At 35.0% G+C, this 24,114-nt stretch overlaps 1 pseudogene; it reads right to left on the reverse strand.

The window, feature by feature from the left end:
• LOC122001455 overlaps window positions 1–23,863 on the reverse strand; it is a 28,406-nt pseudogene extending 4,543 nt beyond the window's left edge.
• Window positions 23,864–24,114: the final 251 nt, after the last annotated feature.

The following is a 24,114-nucleotide window of genomic DNA, read 5'->3' on the forward strand; positions in this document are numbered from 1 at the left end:
GCAATTTTTGCGGTAATTGGGTTTATTGATAATCTTATGTGTAGTTGTTGAAGGTTCTCTAGCACTGGTAGGAACAGTTTGCCTCATCTGTTGCATCCGGTATATCATCTAATTCCCAGGTTCAAGAAAATTTCATAAAATGTATGAGTAATTAAACAAAAATACTACTTTAACAGAGCCAACGTTGGGATAACATGCAGTATTAAAATAATGTTTTATCTCAGGTCCAATTATTTCTTCAAAGCTATACTAAGAACTCCTATAACATACACTGTTTTCCAGCTCATGCTAGATCGGTAATGTTGGGATAACATGCAGTATTAAAATAATAAATCAAGTCCACTTTCTCCCATAAATGCAATAACACTAGCAAGGGTCAAACTTGGAATTTAAGATATTATTGGTTTTTCAATAGTAATGACAAAGACATGGAAAAGGGAACGAAAGAATCATGTCAAGAGCCATTAAAACAAGGACTGAACAGAATATCAGCTACTCCTATCACTGTCTGCACCTAAAATTTGCTTCAACCAGCAATATCACCAGATCTCCAACAAAATTTACTTTTATCACATCCAATAAGTGACAAATAAAGATAGTTTTCTAAAACAAAGTATGTAATCAAAAAAACATAATATGGGATTTTAGCAATGCTTCTCATGAAGTTTTTTTTTTTGGCTCCTAAACAAAATTGCCACTTAAGAAGGGTAACACTTTGTTATTTTTTATTTTCACATAAGAAAAAGAAAGAATTCGTGTACCCTGAAAATGAAACCCGCTCTCCAAGTAAAGCTCCTTCGGGAGGAATCAAGGGCTCCACCACTGTATGATCTTCATTAGAAGCACATAACACCTGAAAGATCAGAAAAATTCAGGTCAGCAAGCAAAAATATTTAGTAAAGTAATAAATCGTGAAGAAACAATAGAAACAAGACTTGTCCCAAGGTGTCAATCATCAATTGATCTCTATACAAGGTCTTATCATCAAAAAAACCTACATTGCTAAAACTCTTTTAATTATGATAAGTAGAGCTCTTTGATCTTCATTCCTTTTCACATCTGGAACTCAGATTGATTCAACTAGTTATGAAAGTTTCAATCAATTTTTAATAAGTTTATATCATTTTAATATATTTCTCTCGTTGCATCATCTGTTACTGATGCACCTAAATCCTCACAGATATTGATATTGTTAATATACATATCCAAGCAGTCCTTCCTTCAATTTTTAATCTATGTTACATTAGTTTTATTTTGTTTGTGTATGTTTTTACTATCCAATAGTTCTAGTTGTTGGTGCCATATTAAAATTTCTTTTAGAGTAAAGGCCACATGATGATCAGTCAGACAGATGCTTCTCACCAATTAATCACACATTTTAGGATAGCACAATATTAGATCGAGCTGTGCCTCACCATCTAGTCACTTGTGTTTTTATTTGCTATTGATAAGATTAACTGAAGAGTAGCATATGCATCTAGTAGAAATATAAAAACACATTGATATCATAGTCTAAAATGTTGTTTTATGTCGGTCTGCACAGACAAAATTTACACTCCCACAAACTGACTAGTACAAAGAGCATCCTCAAGACTGGCAAAACTACAACGACAAGTGGCAATCATGAGGGTTTCTACAACGTCAACAAGGACACAAGCATTTTGCAATATTGACGAGGATTGTGCGAAAGTTCTGCCTTTTCATAACGTAGGAGAGGTCACACGTGTTTCGACTTATGTGAAGCTTCTTCTTTATGTTCTCACCTCTACAACTTCGTAAGGATTGCAAGGGTTCTTCGACATCACACACAGGTTTTAGCCTTCCTCTTTTCTCACAAAGTACTTCGACAATATCCCCGATTATTCTCGTGGAGATTCTAAATTTTTGCTTGTATTGTTAAGTGTTAAAGGGCATCCCCAATTCTTCATCTCTCCGGAGCCTACAACATGCCATCCGCATGATAATAGATAGTACCATCTCATTCCAGTCAAGGATCAAAACAATAGTTCATGACAAGATTTCAACTTGCATGATACGCAAAAATAATTATTGCCCAATTAAAATAGATCAATCCAAATTTTAAAATTTATTTTGCTTCTAATTAAAGATTACTTAATTTTTATTTTTTTAACCGCATCATGCTTTAAGTTTGGAATATGATTGGTCCTACAACAGAGACCCTTATCATCCATTATTCCATCAATATCAATATAATAAGTTGCTCTTTTTTTTACAATTCTCTCTCCCTGATGGTGCATTACCTATTGATGAATATGGAAACGCCATAAAGCTGTAAGGAGACTCTAAGTTGGCTGAATGAGCCCCACATATATAACTTGGAGTAATGTGACCACGGAAGAATTTGTGGCTCACCAGGGCTCTAACCTTCTATCACACATGGTTATTCAGGACAGGCCAACACATTTTTCAGAGGCTTTATAGTTAGTCGTCTCTATTGGTGCAATTTGCACTGATAATCCAACTCAGATTTTAATGTATGACAAAAGGTTAAAGCTAGATGTTGTGGTTCTAAATCTATTTACCAAGTGTGCACGATCAAAAGACATGATGGGACCTAATACTAGGCTGAAGACCAATTAGGTCTGGAGGACCTGATAACTGACAGGAAGACCAGATAGGTTAATATCTAGCAAGAAGTGCAGTTGGGTCCGCGAGACCTGACAACTAGTTAAAGTCCAGATGGGACATTTGGCAGGAAGACATGGTAGGTCAAGAGTTGAGTAAGTCGGCAATGGTAAGTGAGGTAAGTACTGGAGGAGAGTGATCTAGTGAGAATAAGCCTCAGGCGTTGGTCTAACATAGATTTATTTTGAAAGTCTAAGTTGAGACCATGATTAGATCCTGAGAATCTAATTCATACATCTCATTTTTAATATGTTAACTCTGTTTTGCAGGTTATCTTTTGTTGTTTGGACTAACGTGTCTTGCAGAAATAAAGTGGAAGAGTTAGCCTCGGATGAACAGTGCTCGAGGTGCCTCGAGCACTGTTCATCCGAGACGCCTAGAAGCTGACTGGAGGTGCCTCGAAGCTGACTAGAGGTGCCTCGGAGTTGTATGGAGGTGCCCTCGTGCAGATAAGATTTAAAGATAAAGTTTCACTGCAGGGAGGCACCTCGAAGTAGACTGAAGGCGCCTCGGAGGGCATTGGAGGCACCTCAGAGCTTATGGAAGGCGCCATCGCGCGGATCAAGACCAAAGTTTTTGGATCAGATAAGCGTCGTTGGAGGCGCCTCCAACAGTGTTTAAAAGGAAGGTTTGGCTAGGAGGTTTTACGACTTTTCTATGCTCATTCTTGACCGTTCGGCTGCTTCATCTTCGCGATACTGTTGTGCCACTACTATACTATGCCTGATCGTTACAGTTAGACCAACATTAACACATGAGCGCATCCATTTCAACATCTTTGTGTTGGTAAAGAATTTCTTATCGTGCATGCTTAATATACTTGCAAAAGAACAGTGTAGAGTGTTACACTCTCCTTGTATTTTGTATTTGATATTCAAAGTTAGTGGATTACCCATCGGAAAGGTCCAAAGGGGGTCTTGGAGTAGGAGTCGCCAAAAGCTCCAAACTAAATAAATCGATGTGCCTTGCTCTCTCTTCTTTCTTACTTAACTATTTTGATTTCCGATGTCCACTTGTTTTTCAAATTCAAAATAGAAACATTTTTTAAAAACACATGATTCATACTCTCTCACGTGCTATCGGTCCTACAAGTGGTATCGAGTCAGGTTCGCTCTAAAATAGTGTGACCACCATTCGAGTAAGGGGTTTTTCTGGTTGCTTTTTCGCTTCATTTTTTCCTTTTCGGCTTTGAGCCTTTTTGACTTAATCTGAATTGGAGCAATCACCTCTTCGGATAAACTTTTCGTTTCGATTTCTTTAAATTGCTCGAAATTGGTGCAACACCACTCAAGCTTTCTCTCCGTTCTTTTTTCTCTCCTCACACACCACTTACCCCAAGACATAGTCTTGAAACCTTCTTGAGGCTTTTCTGTTTCAAACTAAATGGCCCTCTATTCGCCCTCCAGCGAGGATGACTTCCCTTACTGGAAGAGAAGAATGTAGGTGTATCTAAAGACAGACATTGAACAATGGATGAGCACTCAACGAGGGTACACGACTCTAGTAGATAACATATCTAGTACGCTCTTGAACCCCAAAAAAAATGGAACCCAAAGCAATAAACACCCTCCAATGCGGACTAATGAAGAAAGAATTCAACCAAATCGGACTGTTCGAGAATTCAAAGGATCTTTGGGACAATCTAATTGAGCTTACATGAAGGCACAAAGGATTCCAAGGTAACTAAATGTGATTTGTTATTAAATAGTTTACTTAATATAAAAATGCAAGATAGAGAAACAGCAACCCAGCTGCACACGAGGATTAAGGACATCCTCAACGGATTTCATCTAATCGGGCACCAACTGGAAACAAGGACGTCATAAGATATGCTTTAAACTCTTTTTCTCGAAATGCACTATGGACATCTATAGTAGATGTTTATAAAGTTGAGGATTTGTCTAAGTAGACAAGCTATTTCGTGAATTAGAACTCCATGAACAGACTAACTCAAAATAGGTTCAGATGAGTACAGCGTTTCTTGCAAGTTTGACAAAGGAGGTGAAAACAAGAACTCGAACCAAGCCCGAGTCAGAAGATGAATCTGACTCAGAATCAGACAAAGAGGAGCAACTAGTGAATCTGGTAAGGAAAATATTCACTAGAAAGAAGAACTTCACCTAGAACGATCAGCAAAAAATGATCAAGTCAACATCCAACGACGCAAAGGCAAATATCACCTACTTCAGATACAAAAAGAAGGATCATTTCAAGCACGAGTGTCTGGATCGAAAAGAAGACAAGTAAAAGAAGATGAAACAGAAAAAGGCACACTAAGCCACTTTAGACAAATCTTCCTCAGAAAAATCAGATACATTAGATTGGAAGCAAGCTAGCTCCCTCGCATTAATAGCAGTCGGACCCAAGTCAGAAAGCGACCTAGATCAAGAAGATGAATCCGAGTATGAATCAAGTCACGGGTCCGAACCCGTTTCTAAAAGTTCCAACATGGTACAAGTTATTTTAAATGCAAAATTTTTAAAGTAATTTCGTGTTTAAATAGAAAATTATCTGAATCTGAAAAATAAATTAATTTGCTCCTTAAGAAAAATCAAAACCTTAAGGAACAACTTAACCTAAACCCCTCAACTAAATAAGTTCAAAATGGAGACTCAACTCAAGTTGCAAAACTTGAGGAACAGAACTATATTTTGAAATGTGAAGTTGACAAATTTAAAGCACTATTAGAAATTTTTACCACAAAATCCAAAAATTTAGATTTAATAATTAGATCACAAAGAGTTGTACATAATAAGTTCGGACTCGGATACAAACCCAGCTCAACGAATAAATCATTTATTTCACTAATTAGTCAAAATAAGAAACAAATCAAAACATGCGTTCCAAAAGCTTATCTAACAAAGCAAATAAGACAAATTTAATTCTATGTACCTAAAAAAAGGAAATTTGCTATATAAACTCAAAACACAAAGTATATGATTCAGGGGAGACTCCAAATTAATTGAAACCTCAAAAGTAAAACTTATCCACTTGGGTAATTAGAGCTAGATAGGAAAATAATAGTTTGATTCTTTTTCTATTTTAGGAGTCAGTTTTGGTTTAGGAGTTGGAAGTCTATTCCGATGTTTTTGTTTATATTTTATTTGTTTTTGTTGACTCCCATATTGTTGTGGTGTGTATATTTGACTACAAAAATCATATTGTTGATTCTTAAGTTGTTTTTGAATTTGGATCTAAGTGCACTTAGTTTAAAGTGTTGTTAAAATGTGTTGTATGCGTACACCAATATTGTCATATAAAGCTGGTACTTGTAAGTCTGTCCAGGATTTATGGATTTCTTTGCCTAATTCTCTTGAGCTGGGTTACAATAGTTTCTTGATACTGTTGTGGGAGCTAGAAAGTCATTACAAGAGATTATCCATTGTTCTAAATAAGTATCATATGGTTGAGGATCACATTCAGTAATATTAAGTAAAACAACATCCTTACTAAAAAAAAAAACATTTCTGGTGGTTTACGTTTTCCTATGGTTCTAACTAAGGGGTTATTATTTGTATATGGTACAATTCATGTTCTTGGTGGATCTCCTTAACCATAATCCATTGTTTTCATGGTGCTTTTAGATAGGCATACTTCATATGGTCTAGAAGTAGCAGAGGGTTCGCCTGGATTCATAGAATTCAAGGATCCTAGTTCTGCCTTTCTCAGATAAATAGACATAAGTTGTAGATGTCTTTTCTCAAAGCAAGCAGTAATTGATCTTGGATTGTTGTTTGATGCATTAAATTCAATTGAGTTATTGGTTCCTCTTCTCTTTCTATGTCAGGTGCCATGGAAGTAGGCTAGTATCCAGAAAATCTAACTGAGAGTTGGTTGTTTCTATCTTTATACATAAGTGATGACGTTGGTTTAAGAGTGGCGTCATGAGTTTGTAAATTAATATTCCATTCTAACCCTCCTAAAGTTCCAGAGTTGTATTCTCTAAGTTTAAGGAAGTGTATACCTTTTGTAGTTAAGGCTTCACTCACATCTGTAATAGATATTTTAAAATGATTATGCATGTGATGTATTGTTTTACCTAAAAAGATAATATCTAATTGAAGATTATCTCCCTGGAATTGGCCATAGCCTTTGGCTTGGATATGGATTTGCATGTGTTTCACAAAGTCTCTTATGGTCATATTAAAGTTGGATATAAGTATGTAATGCCTAAATTTGCATTCATGACTACTTCTATAAGTCCAATGATTGCTTTCTCAGTATCTGAGAAATGGGGATCATGTAAGACAAATAATACTTTTCCTCCTAACTTGGCTCGAGTCAGACCTCGTAGCCCAAACACAATAAGGCCAAGATGAATATAATTACGTTTTCTAAGATATAAGGCTTTAGCCACCTCTTTTGTCATGAGTCCAAGTTTAACTTCTCCCCCATCAGGAAGATGAAGGGCTTCTTATCTGTGATGCCTATATACTGATGTTGAAAAGTTTAAAATTCCTTGACTATATAATTTTCTAGGATTTAAAGTGTTTATTTGTTCATTCGAGAAGATTGTAAGATCTCAATCAACATCAATTACTTCTTCTAATCTGAGGGGTCCTAAAGTTGAAGTACTAGTTTTTCTTGTTATCGCATCTATCCATAAAAAAGTTGCTTCCATGGACTCGGTCCTAGAAGGACCATGAAAACAATGGATTATGGTTAAGGATATCCACCAAGAACATGAATTGTACCATATACAAATAATAGCCCCTTAGTTAGAACCATAGGAAAACGTAGACCACCAGAAATAATTTTTTTCTTTTGTAAGGATGTTGTTTTACTTAATATTACTGAATGTGATCATCAACTATATGATACTTACTTAGAACAATGGATAGTCTCTGTCAAATGAGATTATCAAGCCAAACATGAAATGGACATAGAAACAGGAGATGTTATGATCCGTGTAGGGGAAATTACTTAGGAGATGTAACTAGAGTAGCTTGGGAAGAATTTAAAACTCACTTTCCAAAAGAAATAACTCGTATTGCCTCATAAGACAATAATATTCTTAATTTTTGTTACGTCATTCATAGGCTTTTAACTGCACGAGATGCCCACACTAGACTAGATATTAGACAAAAAGAAGCTATGAGAGATCTAGAGTAACTCCAATTATTTAATTGGAATTATATTAAACCATTCTGTAATGACTTTCTAGCTCTCATAGCAGTATCAGGAAACTACTGTAACCCAGCTCCAGGAGAATTAGGTAAAGAAATCCATAAATCCTAGACAAACTTACAAGTACCAACTTTATATGACAACACTAGTGTACGCATACAACACACATTTTAACAACACTTAAAACTAAGTGCACTTCCATCCGAATTCAAAAACAACTAAAGAATCAACAATACGGTTTATGTAGTCAAATATACACACCACAACAATATGAGAGTCAACAGAAACAAATAAAATATAAACAAAAACATCCAAATAGACTTCCAACTCCTAAACCAAAATTGACTCCTAAAAAGACGTATTATATTAGGAAAAACAAAGAAAGAAAGTCCTATTTAAACAAAGAAAAACATATGAGACGCTTTAAACCAAAGAAAACTTACTCAAATACTCTTACTTGCTTTGCTTGTCATAAACCTGGCCATCTATCCTCTGCTTGTCCAGAGAGAAAAAACTTGTACGTAGAGAAGTAGTCGGCAACACAAATTTTGACTTAATAGAAGTTCAATCAGATGTTTCCAGTACGTCTCTTATTTACTCTATCCTATCTAGCTTAGATCTTAAAAATATGCCAACTCCGGTCCAAAAAGATTATTCCTTAATCAATTCTTTTTTAAATCCCACATATAACTCTAGTTCCAAAGAAGGATCTTCTAGCTGATCCACTTTTTGAAGAAACTTTACATGATTTCCAGCCGTTCTCACTTATGTATCACCAATTTATCCCACAAAACTTAATTGATATACACTCTGACCAAAGAGCTTGTTCTTATGCTCAAAGAAGGATCTGATAATATCTATTGCTTTACTTGTGGCTATTACCCATCCATTTTACGAGGAACTTGCGAACTATGCAAGAAACAATGTTGTAATTTATATCTTAGTGCTCTCTTTCAAATCAGTATACCACCAACTCATACAGTCACAAGAAATACTTTGTTAGAATCCAAGGGTTTCTATCCTTGAAACTAGACTCAATTTATTAAAAACTGAAATTGCCCTTCTCAGAGAAGGCACTTGTCCACCATATCCGGAAGCTAGCCCTTCCTCCTATACACGACACTTATCAGGAAAAAGGAAAAAGGAAAAAGTCCCCTCATTCTTGAGGAACTAGCTAATCCAACATTTGTATTAAATCAAACACCTAGTATTTGTAATACTAGGCTCGCTATTGATATTCGCGTACAAGGTACCCTGAAGCCATGAACTTATTTTACATGTTCTTCTGGATAGCGGAGCCGTTACATCCACTATTGATGAAACTTTACTCACATCCTTTCTCCTTTCTACCTTAATTAAAACAACCAATATTCCACTGTTAAGTACCCAGTTTGACAGTCAACAACTTAGTTGCTATAAATTCGTAAAAAATGTCCATATCCGTTTTTATACGAATTGTGGTACTTTTAGCACCCCTCTTACTTTAGCCCAACTTTGGACTCGCCCTATGCCCCATAAATCGATTCCTCTTATTCTCAGCCTTAATTTCCTTATTTCTCCTAACCGTTCTCTGTTACTTACCAAAGATTAAGTGATTTTTCTGTCCACTCCTATTATTTCTCTGATCTTGTCCGCCTACCCATTAAAGGTCAGCGCTGGAAGCGTGGTGACACCCCTCCAGCTGAATCCTGTACTCCTACCTCTACTTCCACCTATCTCTGTCCTAAACCCAAACCTTATTCTAAGAAACCTACTGTTAATATTTCCTTACGAAAAACTATATATACTTGGCTATTGCAGCCCTGAGGAAGACATAGCCAAGTTTCAGAAACTTCAGAAACCTATTACCAAGACTGTCTTAAACCATCCTACTTAAATACCTTACTTAATAAGCAAGAGTCTTTGGATGGTCTAATCTCTAGACTCGAAAAACTAGAGGTCATAGGAGAAAACCCAACTAAATATTGGGAAAAGGATAAAACTTATTGCAAATTAAATATCATTAATCCAGATTTAACCATAAAAGCACAAGATCTAAAATATACTAATTGGGAGGTTGAAGAATGCAAAATGCATATTACTCAACTCCTGACACTTAAGGCAATACGACGATCTGATTCTAGACATAGAAATCCTGCCTTTATCGTTAACAAAGGAGCAGAACAAAAACGTGACAATCTAGGATGGCGTTCAATTATAAGTGTCTCAATGACAATTGCCATGAAGATGGGTATAAGATTCCTGATAAGGATCAACTACTTAACAAAATTCAGAAATCAAAATGGTATTCTAAGTTTGACATGAAATCTGAATTTTAGCAAGTAAGAATGCACCCTGACTCTGTTCCTTGGACAGTCTTTTCATGTCCTGAAGGACATTTTGAATGGTTAGTTATATCATTCGGACTTAAAATATCACCTCAACTTTTTCAAAAAAAAAAAAAGGGATGATATTTTTAGACCAGTGACCACTTTCACTTATGTTTATATTGATGACATACTAGTGTTTTCTAATACCAAAGAAGAGCACTAAGCTCACTTACACATGATCTTTAACTTATTTGAGAAACATGGATTAATTGTTTCAAAGAAAAAGATGCAACTTGCCTTAACGCATATTGAATTTTAGGAAGCCTTGTTAAGCCAAGGAAAAATAACACTCTAGGCTCATACAGCCAATAAAATATTAATTTTTCTTGATAAAATGAAAGATATTAAAACACTTGGATCCTTTTTAGGATTACTCAATTATGCCAGACCATATCTAAAAGACATTGGCAAACATAGTGGTCCCTTATATAATAAAACTTCACAAACTGAGCAAAGATATTTTAATCAACAAGATGTTGCTTTAGTTAAACAAATTAAAAACATGGTACAACACTTACCCCAGTTAACCTTACCCTTACATACAGACTATTTAATCATCAAAATGACGGTTGTGAAACTGGTTGGGGTGGAGCTCTATTCAGTAAAAGGTCTAAATACAACTCGAAAAAGTCTGAATCTCTTTGCCGTTATGCCTCAAGCAACTACAAAGAAAAAGGTCGACTTACATCCTTAGACTATGAATTATTGGCATTCATTTATTGTTTAGAGGCCTTCATGCTATTTATTTACAGCAAGCTAGAAATTACACTCAGAACAAATTGCGAGGTTATCGTCAAATATAGTCAACAATTAAAGGATGTGAGGAAAGGTCTTGGATCTAAAAGATGGATCAAATTCATAGATACTATTTTAAATAGAGACCTTGAAATCCATTGGAAACATATTAAAGACAGTAATAACTCTTTAGCAGATACTTTATCAAGATTATTAACTTAACATGATTCTTGCATAAATTGACCACCAAAAATGAGTTCGCATTTAAGGTTATAAAAAGACTATGAAATTTAGAAGTCATGAACTTCCGCAATACTCGAGACCCGAAGATATTTTTCAGTTTCAGTAAGAATACAACTTGATCCTATCCTATGAAATTTGGAATTCATGAACTTCCGCAATACTCGAGACCTAAAACTACTTTTCAGTTTCAGTAAGAATACAACTTGATCCTATCAACAATATTTAATTGATAGCATCTGGAACATCCCAACCTCTCCAGGAGTAGCTAATCAAAAGATAGCTATTATTAATGCACTGTCAAATTACTTCCTTACTACGCTCCAAAAATCACTTGGGAAGAAATTCTCGTGTTATGCTATTCTTGCAAGAGCCTATGCAGGCTTATACTCTACTTGGGATGAAGTCAAAGTACTTCTCCCGGAAGAAGATAAACCCCCTTATAAAGGCTTTTATTCCATTAATGAAGCCAATGACTTACTTAGGAACAAATTAGGTCCTAACTTTATAATAAGTCCTTTACTTCATCTGGATAATACTATCCAAGAAGACAAAGCATACTTAATGGCGGCAACTTCATCCAGCACTAATATTCCAGAAAGTATTCATCAAAAAAAATATATTCTAGAAAGACAAGATACTGATGTGCTGTTTGTTCCACTTCGACCAATGCAATATAAGTCACTGGAAGTCTTACAAGCCAACACAAAAAGGGACAATTTTCTGTCCATCAAAGCATTTCCTAAAGACATGCTTATCTTCGAGGTTTGGGTGATACCTCCTATAAACAGTTCGTTGAACTTGAAGAGACCTTGAATTGGTTTCATCAAAATCCCATATTTGGGGTAACTATTACTTATATAGAAGAACACACTTATAAAATCAAGTGAACAAAATCTTTTCCTCAATGTGCTACTCCCGGAACTTCAGACTTAGGCTATCGATGTCAACTTTTTTATTCCTTCAGAAAAGCAAATATTCATGCTGACAAATTCAAACACAAAAATTATAGAGGAAGGTTAATTACTCTTCTTACTCATGAACTATGGACTCCTACAACAACTTTGGGTCCAAGACATAGACTCATACAAACTTTGTCTTCTGTACTTAGAAATAGAATACTTCATATACTTGAAGAAAAAGAAACATTTGTCTTGGCTACTTTCTCCTCCTGAATGGCTAGCTATACAAACTGAACCAGCCAGACATCTAATTAAACTAGATGTCCAAGGACTTAATATACAAATACTTTCGTTTGAAGATTATCCGTTTATGGCACAAAAGACTATCCCACAATCACTTTAGAAACATCACTAAATTAAGTGACCTAGTTAGAGGATTACCAAAATTACTTAACTTGGAATCAACAATTTGTAATATTTGCCAATAAAGAAAACAGACTAAATCAACTCAAACCAACTCAATACTCGAATTATTAAACTTGAGACTTATTTCACTCACATGGAATCAAATCAATCAATAAAAGTCTATATTGCTTAGTAATAATTGATAATTATTCAAGATTTACTTGGATAAAATTTTTAAGAAACAAAGATAAAACATTTGAAATCTTTAGTAATTTTTGTAAACGAACAAAAAATAAAAAGGATTTAAAAATTAAAAGAATTAAGAGTGATAACCGTGGAGAATTAAAAAACCATAGGTTTCATAAATTTTGCTTAAAAAATGGGTACCATCATGAATTCTCATATCCTAAAACACCTCAACAAAATGGAATAGTGGAAAGAAAAAATAGAACCCTTCAAAAAAACCACTAGAACAATACTTAATGAATATCAACTACCCAATTACTTTTTGGACTGTGGCCGTTAGTACAGCCTGCAATGTCCAAAACAAAACAACAATAACTAAAAAACATAATAAAAGTTCATTTGAAATTTACTATAATAAAATACCTAACATTAAATATTTTAAAGTATTTGGATGCTCAGTTTATATATTAAATATAAGAGAATACTTAGCAAAATTTACCTCAAAAGTGGGAAATGAAATTTTTATAGGATACTCACTAAACAATAGAAGTTATCGAGTTTACAATAAAAGTAGAGTTTTGCCATGGAAAGGAAAGGAGTCATGCACACTCAATCTTCCAAACTAAGAAAAACAAGGGACTCTTCCCCACACAAAGTCTTAAAGACATAAGCCATCTTGGATCAAAACACAACCCTTAGAACCTCACTCAAGCATCAAAAACCTAGGATTGTTAAAACCTGATTATCCTCAAGCCACCCTCAAGAGATTGACCCTCACTCTACCAAAATCGAGACTAAAACTAAGTCACCCATCTCATGGATCCTCAACTTGTATTTTTTCCAACTACGAATCAACACTGTAATTCGATCCTCATTATTAAAGGGAATTTCCCAAAGGGCGGACACAGAGTTAGGAATTAACCAAAAGATACGCCATACTTTGATAATTACCAAAGGGCGCCCTAATTTAGCTAGTCTTCCCTTTCTATCCCTTTTCAAACCTGACTTTTTACTCTTTCATCTCTCATATGTATGTAACTTTTCTCTCTCTTCTCTTTTTTCCAATTAAACTTTTTGTTTCTTTCCTCCTTTCCATGCCCCACGAAAGTTTAATCCTAGAGCACCTATAGGAAGCCCGAAACAAAGTAACGGAGGGCACCTTTGGACTCCATCCACAGGACTTGAAATGGATGCAATCTGAGCTCTATAAGCAAATTAATGGATTTTGACCGAAACTCATTAATGAACCTAGACAATTTGGATTTCTACAAACTTGCAGCCATCCGGTAGGGTTGAGTGAGAGGAAGGTAGATATGATGTCAAACCATAATTCTTATCAAAGGAACACTATGAGCATGGTGTGGGAAGAGGAGCAGAGTTGCAGATCACGTGTCTTCCCACACCATGCTCATAGGGTTCCTTTGATCAAAACAAGGTTTCACATCATATCTACCTTCCTCTTACTCAACCCTATCGGATGGCTGCAAGTTTGCAAAAATCCAAATAGCTTAGGTCGGGTTTTGGTCAAAACTCACTGATAGACCCAGAGAGCTCATATTGCACCTATTTCATGTCCTGTGAATTTCTGAGATTGCAAGGAGTCTAAAGGTGTCCTCCATTACTTATTTCGGGCTCCCCATAGGTGCTCCATTATTATGTTAACTTTAAACTAGACTACTTGGGCCTGGTCTCAGAGACAAGGCCCACATTGGGCTTGATTTGCTCAGATCAGGCCCAACATGATCCTAGTCTTCCCACATCATGCTCACCGTGTTTCTTTGATCAGAACCAAGGTTTAACATCATATATTCCTTCCTCTCATTCAACTCCACTAAATGGGTGAAAGTTTACAGAAATCCAAATAGCCTAGGTCCATCAGTAGGTTTCTGTCGACCTAGAGAGTTCAAATTACACTCATTTCATTTCCTATAAATTTCTGAGATTACAAGGAGTTCAAAAATACCCTCCATTACTTATTTCGGACTCCCCATAGGTGGATTAAACTTTCGTGGGGCATCTAAAAAAGAAAAACTTAATCGGAGGAAAGAGAAGAGAGAGGAAATCGAAGAGAGAGAGAGAAAAATGCATACAAATAAGAGAGGAAAGAGGGTAAAAAGTCAAGTTTGGTAGGAGGGGTAGAACGGGAAAACCAGATAAATTAGTGCGCCCTTTGATAATTATCAAAGTATGATGCACCTTTTGGTCAATTCTATGTGTGCACCTTTTGGGCAAATCCTGCATTATTAATAAAATTTATCTGTTATAATCCCAACAATAATGGATTGACATTATCTATGGAAAATGTACAATCATAGAATCAATAGAAGACAACCCGCAAGGGCATAATCGACCAAAGCCCCAAGAAAAAAAAGAACACCAAGAATCAAAATAAGACAATGATGATACCTTCTCCTCCTGTATGAATAAAGTAGTTTTTAAATTCGGCACTACAGGAGAAGATGATAATACAATATAGGTAAGCAAAGAAGCTGAGAGTAGAAGTGATATATCGCTACTTCAACCCTGACCATAAACAAGATAAAGGAGAATGAGAAGGAACACAAGGAGTCAAGAGCTTCATTATTAGTAAAATTTAACTTTATCTGTTCTGATCTCGACAATATAAGATTGACGTCAAAATGTAATCAGGAAGAATCAATAGAAGAAGACAACTGAACTAGGAATAATTCACCATAAGCCCCAAGAAAAAGAGTGCACCCCAAGACCATTAAGATCACTTCTACCCTGTCAGAATAAAAAAGTTTTTCCCGTCTAAATAACAAAAAAAAAAAACAATTTAGCACTACAAAAGAAGACACAATATAGGTTAACAAAGAAGTTGGGAGAATGAAGAAGTATCTACAAGTGATGACTCACTACTTCAACCCCAACCATAAACAAGACAAGGGGAAGGAGGAAAAAACACAAGAAGAAAACACCAAATTTGTCGTAGCCCAGATCGAGCCCAGATCGGTAATGAAAGAACTCAAAGGCAACATTGGTCAGAAGAGATTGTCTAAATTTAGTCCCACATTATGACTTATGGATTAATAGAAGCTTTACATTAGAGAGCTATAATTATTATTAACTTGGGCTTAAGCTTAAGTATTTTGGAAAATTGGTTATAGCTGAGTCTGATAAGTCAATAGTTATGGTAATTGGTATCACAGCAAACCCAAGACATGATGAGGTGTTGCAAAGGGTTGCCTATATGATAGTGTAGTCATAATTGGGATATGGATTTAAATTTCGTGTCATGCCAATCGGCATAGGCACCTCGTCACCCCCACAATACCCTCTGTGAGGGCACAGAGAATGCCACAACCTCCATCGATGCCCCCCCCCTCCTCCCCCAGTGATCTCTACGAGGGATCAAATGGTGTTGCAACCACAACCACACGACAACCTAACCTCCGTGTGGTCGTGGCACTTGCAGCAACAACTGCAAATTTTTTTATTTTAGAGGACAATTTTTAAAATTTATCAAATAATTTGAAATTTTTAATATATATTGAAAATTGGATGTTAATTTAAAATAATCTAAAAAAATTCAAAATATAATTTTTAAACATTTTAAATAAATTCTAAAAAATTATAAAAACATTCAAAAAAATAATTTAAGACCTTCGAATAATTTTATTTTGAGAATTATTTTTTTTTAAATTAAATATATATTTTAATAATTAAAAATAATTTTTAAATTTATACCTTTCTATAGTTGTAAAAATTTAATAGGCAAACTCAACACCCAAAATATAATAACAATAGTGAACATATATAACAATCAAATATTAATAAATTAATTTTTAATTAATAGACACTTATATTTAAATTTTTTAAAAAGTATCAAAACTGATACGATACTAAAATCATATAGTTCTGGTCCGAGATCGAAACTCTGACACATCTCGAAATTTTAAACCTTTGCATTCGACCTCAAATGTTGGCGATAAGGAATGATCCTTACTAATGAATTAGAACTTGGATCTTAAAGAGAATATTAAAATGTAAACTAGGGGAGATTGTGGCAACTTAAGTTTAGTCCCACATTTTGAGTTATCGGTTAATAGATAAATTTTATGTGCTTAGACGAGAGAACTACTATCAATTTGGATTTAAGGATAGTGAAGGGCTAATAAGTTAATAGGTCACTTCCTTCATCTAATCAAATTATGACCAAGATGGAGATGAGCTTGACCTGGACCCAAATTTTGACCAAAGGGCAAGGAGCCTACACATGAAAAGGATCTAGAGCCAATGAGTTTGCATTAGGCTGGTCAAAACACTCTTCACCCTTGATATCTAAAAACAATTAATATCGAGAGGATTCCAAATACCTAGTATAGATGCTTACTACAAAAGTAATGACCCATTAGAACACGTGCAAGCCTCTACGCGAGTACTTTTGCATGCAGTTACAAACACCCTCATGTTCCTACTCTTCCTAACTACTTAGGAGTAGTCCACCAATGATTTTAGGCTACTCTTCGACAGCACTGGTTCCTTTGACAAAATGTGTCAAGATTTTAAAGTCAACTTTGTAGGGAGAAATTGAAAAAAAACCAAAGTGAAGATTAGAATGGCACTCTGATAAAGGCATAATAAACCATAATTATAAAAACAATATAAAAAATTGAACCAATTAAGTTCTAAGTAACTAGTTCAATGTTCTAACCAGTGGGACAATTGATCGAATCACACGTTGGGCCAATCGATCGAATCACGCGTCAACCTAGACATTGACTAAACCAAGTTCATCGGTTGGACCGACCTAGATCCATAGGTTAAATAAGAAATTTATTGATTTCATCAATAAATATTAATCCAGGTATCGCATTTTTGGTATTTCAAGTCAGATGACAAATGACATGATTTCCACCAAGGCTGATCAGACCCATTTTTACCTTCCTTTTTTTTTTTCATATCCATGCACATCCAATCTATGAACTAACCAATCTAGAGAGATATCAGGTTCCATTTTTTTCAAGTCAAACCGTCAATTGGATCAAATGTTTATAACTATGCAATGGACCATTGTTTAAATTCTTGAAGTGATTCATTGAAGTTGTTAGGCAAGTCAATCACTCTAAACCCATCATATTAATGGCAACCTTTAATCTTATTACCTTTATAAAAATCCTCTAAGTGACTACATCAAAATGAAATAGAAGGCGAACTAATTCACCACTGCCAACAATCTGTCTATAGTGAAGGCGGTCGAGCTAAAGCCACAGAAAACAAAAGAGCAAGCACCCAATGCCCAAAGAGAAGCTCCTGAGGGAGCTTAAGAGCAGTCTACCATTGAATAGGTGGCCCTATGTGATTAAACCCTTTTGGTAAACCTGTGAGGACATCACACTCGGGAGTAAACAGCTTGAAGATGCTCTGGTTGAGACCCAAACTAGGTACCGTAAGTATAATGCAGGGCGTTTGATGGTTAGAGACTCCTGTACCTAACAAGAATCACATGACATCAAGGATAGGAGGGTGTGTGGAGGTTATTGTATTTGTTAATACTTAAACCTATGGCCACAGGATCTTGAAGATAGTGTGAACTATGATGGTTAAATAATGCCTAACAGAAGACTTGCATAATTGGAGATGTTACAGTTCAGCAACAGTTAAGATTATCAACTTTAATGAGACCTAAAAATTCCACCCAACTTTATATGCCAAGCATGCATCCATAAATATAGGGGAATATAAAGATACAAAACAGAGAGTTTTATACTCATCTAACAATTGATAGAGTGGGGGATGATGCATTGCACTCACCTTTATTCATTTGTTATTTATTTGTATTCTTTGATCCCTAATAGGAGACTCTCCTACCAATATTACACTATTACAGACAATCTTTACCTTATTCTCATCCCTAAATTAGCTTAAGGTAAGCCGTTTTGCGAACTATTATTAATCTTGATCTGAGAAACTCACTATCAGAATTGGAGTTTTGCAAGTCACTTTCAACTTTTCAATGGTTTGCTTCACATTTGTTATTTTGTTCTTCATATTTATGAGAGATAGCTGACTATTGACTTTGATATGATTCTACAACTTTGTACATTATGTTTCTAGTTTTATTGTGTTTATGAGATATTCACCTGATAATAAAGCTATTTGAACATGTATTGTGAGTGCTATCCAGCTATTTAAGCACAAGGACTCACAAGGACTCACGATAGAATTGTGCACAGTCAAGAATAACTCACTTGGGGAAAGACAACTAATTGCATAGATAAATCAAATAACACAACAAACCAAAGAAAGAACATTCAAATACAAATATAGTAAATTAGAGAACCCGGAAGAAGGAACCTAAATGCATCCTTTTGCAGCACATGCGATAAAAAAAATATTTCCACAATTAATCAATACTCACATGAGAAAAAATCCTTTATAATTGTTGTGAAATCTGTCACATAATTAATTATCTGCTAATAACCATAACAGGAAGCAAGGCACTACTCAATAGTTAATTATAATGAAAATTATGGAATTCGACAACTGAGATGACAATATCAAAATGGACTAAAATGGTCTGGTTAAACCTAACTTCAAGTGGATATAAAAGCACGGAAAAATTACCAATCCAGCAGACATGAAATCACGTAGCTTTCCCGGTTTCACATTTGTCACCAGAACTACTCTTCGGTTCTGAATTGTCAATTTGAAGTATAAATACAATAAATTGGAAAAAAAAAAATAAATAAGACTTGCACTGGAGGATTAAGAATTATTTTCCATTAAGATTCACTTACTACTAGGTCTTCAGGGCTGTAAAACCACTAACTACTCTATGGTAGTTACCGTCTCCCAAATCTATCTCCTCCACCAACAAACTGTAACAATGTTAAATTTGATCAAGTATTCAACACTAGAAAGTTGAATAACAAAACTACCTATCAGCTGATGGGTGCTTTGATGCCTTTCGAATGATACCAATTTGTATACTGAGAATACTTATATTGGATTCTGCATCCTTCTCAGCTGTCTCCTTCTCTAGTGTTTTCTTTTTCTTCTCATTTGCCCCGCTATCTTTTCCTGAAGGTCCATTAGCTTTATTATCACCAGAATTCTTTTTCTTTGCAATTTCCTTAAGGCCAAGCAAATGATGACCAAGTTCAGGCTTGAATTTTACAGGGGGGGGGGGGGGGGAAATGCAAACTTGGACAGAAATGAAACAATCAAAATAAATTCATGTTCATTAGGTACTTAATATGTCAGTAACCTATCGTCAGACATTGTAGTAACTAAAATAATTAACACTCAAGAAAAAATATAGATATAAGATTAAAAAAACATAAAGATTAGTCGGGAATAGTGTAAATAAAAATATACAAGAAAGAGCAGTAGTACAGCCGTGTAGATGCCAACCACCAAGAAAGATTGGAAACAAAGATAGAAACTTCATCTCTGAGGATTGTAGCCCTAGAACAAATTAAAAGGACCAACTAATGTGAGCAATTTAACAGCAAGGAAAAGTATACTCACAATAGGTATGAATTCTGGCTTGTCGACCACGATTTTTGCAAATACACCACCAAAATCTTCCTTGTCCTGCATATATGGAAATGGAATATGATGTTGAAAAACACAGCTCAAGGGTGAACTTGGACACATCACGGATCACTTATTATTGACCAAACAAAATAACTAGTAAAGACAATTCCATCTAATCTTCTTGTGAAATGTTCTTGTGGTATCATATGTAAAGACAATTCCATCTAATATTCTTGTGAAATGTTCTTGTATAAAGACAATCCTATCTAATCTACACAACCAATTTCACCCATTAGAAGCTATCAAAGTTTAGATAACTGGTGATTAGAATGACAACTTCTAGCTAGGACATGCAAGGCTTGTTGGAGTGTACCAAATGGGAGGAAAAGACAAAAGAAAAGACACCGCATAAGCAAGATCAGATACAAATTAGTTAACTTCATACTCAAAAAGTGTTCGAGTTCACAATTGAAAAATCCAGCTCAAAATTCATCTGGTCATAAGAAGGATTAAATATTGTGGTGTGCGATTATTGAAATGAATTCATCATAATCCGATATAATTTAACTACTAGATCTAACAGTTTTTTTTTTAACTAAACAAGCATCTTAATCTGTTGGATCTGAGCTGTGGGCGAGATATGGGAACAAGAGATCTACATAAGACAGAAAATACCAATGATGGCCCATGTAAATATATTGAAAAGGTAACGATACAATTTGAAAATTAACTATGAGAAGGATAAAATGAGAGTTGGTAAAGAGAAAACACTATTTAAGAACTTCTATTCAAAAATTAGATTATTTCATGTTTGTAGGATCGTAAAGCGCACTAGAGGGGTGAATAGCGCGAGTCACTTTTTCACTTTTTGGGAAAACTCAAGTTAAAACAGCGGAATAACCGGGTTCGATTAGCTGGTACTTCCAACACCAACAATGTTTATCCAAAAAATTCAATATCTATTAAGTGATAAATAAATAAGCAATTGACAAAAATCTTCCAACTTCTAATAAGATTACTTGTTACTAAGCTAGTAATACAGCACAAGATTAACAGCAACATATCTCCTAATGACTGTCATCATGATGAGAAGGAAACAAAGCATCATCCTATTGAGCTCAATAAGGTCAATTTCATATATGTGATAGAAGAACCTACGATACTCTGCAATTCTAATCATATTAGTAGATGCATTACAAGTTTTGTATAAGCAACTTGGACTATTCTCAGATTATATGGAGATTTATATAAGTTTGCATCTAAGCATTCTAATAACGTGAACAGTTTTGTGTAAATACAAACACATTTGAAGCCATGTGCATTAAGCTGTAAAAGGACACTATCGGTTATATTAAAAATGTTAACAGTATGTGTTAATATGAATGAATCAAATGGAATCAATTTTAAACAGCAGGTTACCCCAGGCTACTGCACATAAAATATCTAGTGTGTGAAATTTCCTATCAGGTTACATCTATAATGTTCAGAAACAGAGCACCAAAAATGACATGCTATCTCAAAATAGTACCTGGATATAGTCCATCCACCTAATCACATTAGGAAATTTTTGCACAGATGTGTTAGCAAGACGACTCTAACATAAAAAAATCCCAAATAAGTAGAATGAAGAATATTAGAATGGCATAACTTTTTGCATTCTCTAAGATACAGCTGAAAATTAGTATTTGGAAGTGCAGGAAGCAAAGGATAGCCAGTAAACTTCAAACTTAACAAGTCAGATAACTCAAAAGACCACAGAAAAATGGTTATGTACTTGTATGTAACAAATAAAGTAGGAAGGATAATGTTTATAAGAGTAATATATCTGGTGGCATTAAATATCATCAATTAGATGGTATACAAACATGAATATTGTTTTTTGCTACACTTAGCAAGTGTAGTTATCTTGATGAGTAAGTAGTGGAGTTGACTTCAAGCAGTAGTAAACTAGTATTATTTTGGTTAAACTACTGGTATAGTAAGAGTGTATTGGTATGTATGTTGTCACTTTCAAATAGTGGTGTTGAGGGATAAAGTGATGGGTTGATATTGACAGGAATATATACATGAGAGGGGAAGAAAGACACCAAGTATATATCTCAAACAAGTCTCTCTTTTATCTATTTCAAAAAGATTTGGGTTCTTGTCCCCAATTCCAATAAGTTCAAGAATACTGAGATTCATTTCTAATTAGTTCCAAATGTCCTGCACTAATGATGTCTAGCCAGATCTAGGAAGGTAGCGGAAGGGCGAGATATGGAGCATTGCAATCCGGTGCAAACAGTTTGTCTAGACTACGAAAAGCAGCTTGTCAAATAAAAACAAACCAACTTTGTTGCAGGAGCATAAGAGCAATGACCCACCTACACGAGATAATTATAAGAAAGACAATAATGCGCATATAATTAAAATAAAACTAGTTTTGTGCCTCGGTATGTCACACTGATAACAATAGCACAAGTGTTTTTCTTTACCCTGGCAGTGTGCCACAACAATACGTAAACAAAACCAAGAAAAAAACACTTCTAGTAGACTTTACAAAATACATACCACACAAGAATGAACTGCTGAAAACACAACTATGTCAGCTTCTGATGGTTTAAGTCCATTGTCTAATAAAACAGACTTAAGGTTCAGTTCCTCATTCAGATGTTTAAGTGCCAGAAGGCATGCATCACCATCATTGGGAAAGCTACTTGCAAATGCAACCCACTTCATTATCTAAATCAAAATTTAAAAAAAATAATGATAAAATTAGAGGAAATGAAACAATGATAGTTTACAGAACAACTAAGTTCTATCTTCACCTCATGTTCATTTGACAAAGGAACCTGATGGTCTGATAAACACAAAATGTTTGAGAATAGGCTTGTCATATCAGAGCTTTCAATTCTTCCACTAGAGTACTTGTTCTGTAAAATTCAAACAATATTAGTTCTTGAATCCTACCAGTCAGAATTGCATGTACACTACTATATCATTCCTATTGGGAAGTTCCGCAATAATAAATTGTTGAACAAAACTTTCAACTTCTATTATTAAGATTCTTTTGTCCCGACAGATTTACAAGATACAAACCAGTAGACATCACTTTCTTTTTAGCCTCTTAGAAAAGAACATACAACAAACGGAACTTAAATATTCCAAAGATGTAAATAAACACACATTAGAAAACTCTTCAAGTCTGTAAGAATATAATGAAAAAAGTTGCATGAACCTCAAGTGTCAACTATGCCAGTAAAATAAGTTATTACTACAATATCAAAATATACGGCTATAAAAAGGAAGTACACAAACATTTTCAAATTTTATGATGATCAAAACGAAAAAGAAAACCATATGCATCATTTTCAAATTCATATAGTGAAATAAACCTAAATAATTAAGTAAAATTTTGTACTAAATGTGAACTGAAAGGCAACTAATTTCGTTATCATTCTACCAAATATCCAGCCTAGCGACACGCATATGTCAAAATAAAAAATATGAGAGAGAGTGAAGCTTGGTTTTTCCTTAAGAGACAAATGAAGGGAAGCACAAAAACCCTAATGACGATGGAAATCTGAGATTACCGGATCGAGAGAGAGGCGCTTGAAGAGAGCAAAAGCCATAGCTTTGTTTCGATCGGAAGCCATCCCGAAATCGTCCGAAACCTTCGACGCCGTTCCTGCCGCCATCGCTACTCTCGATCGCCGCAGGGGGTCTTCTCCTTCCAGACTACAGCGAACGAAGCGAGGAGCCTTCTGTTTCACGAGCGCGGTGGGGGTTTAACTTGTCGCATGGAAGGTTCGAACCGGAAAGACACACGGCGCGGTGAACCGGGAGCAAAAAGTATCCCCTCATTATAGGGTTGTCAATACGGCTGGATTAAATAGGTTCGAATCCGATTGAAAATCTATTATAAAAAAATTCAATCTGAAATCTGAATCTGAACTTAAAATCAATCTAAACGATCTAAATTTGAATCTGGATAATTCGATCAACCAACCTAATCAAGAAAA

The sequence above is a fragment of the Zingiber officinale genome, chromosome 7A (assembly GCF_018446385.1).
Source record: "Zingiber officinale cultivar Zhangliang chromosome 7A, Zo_v1.1, whole genome shotgun sequence".
NCBI lineage: Eukaryota > Viridiplantae > Streptophyta > Magnoliopsida > Zingiberales > Zingiberaceae > Zingiber > Zingiber officinale.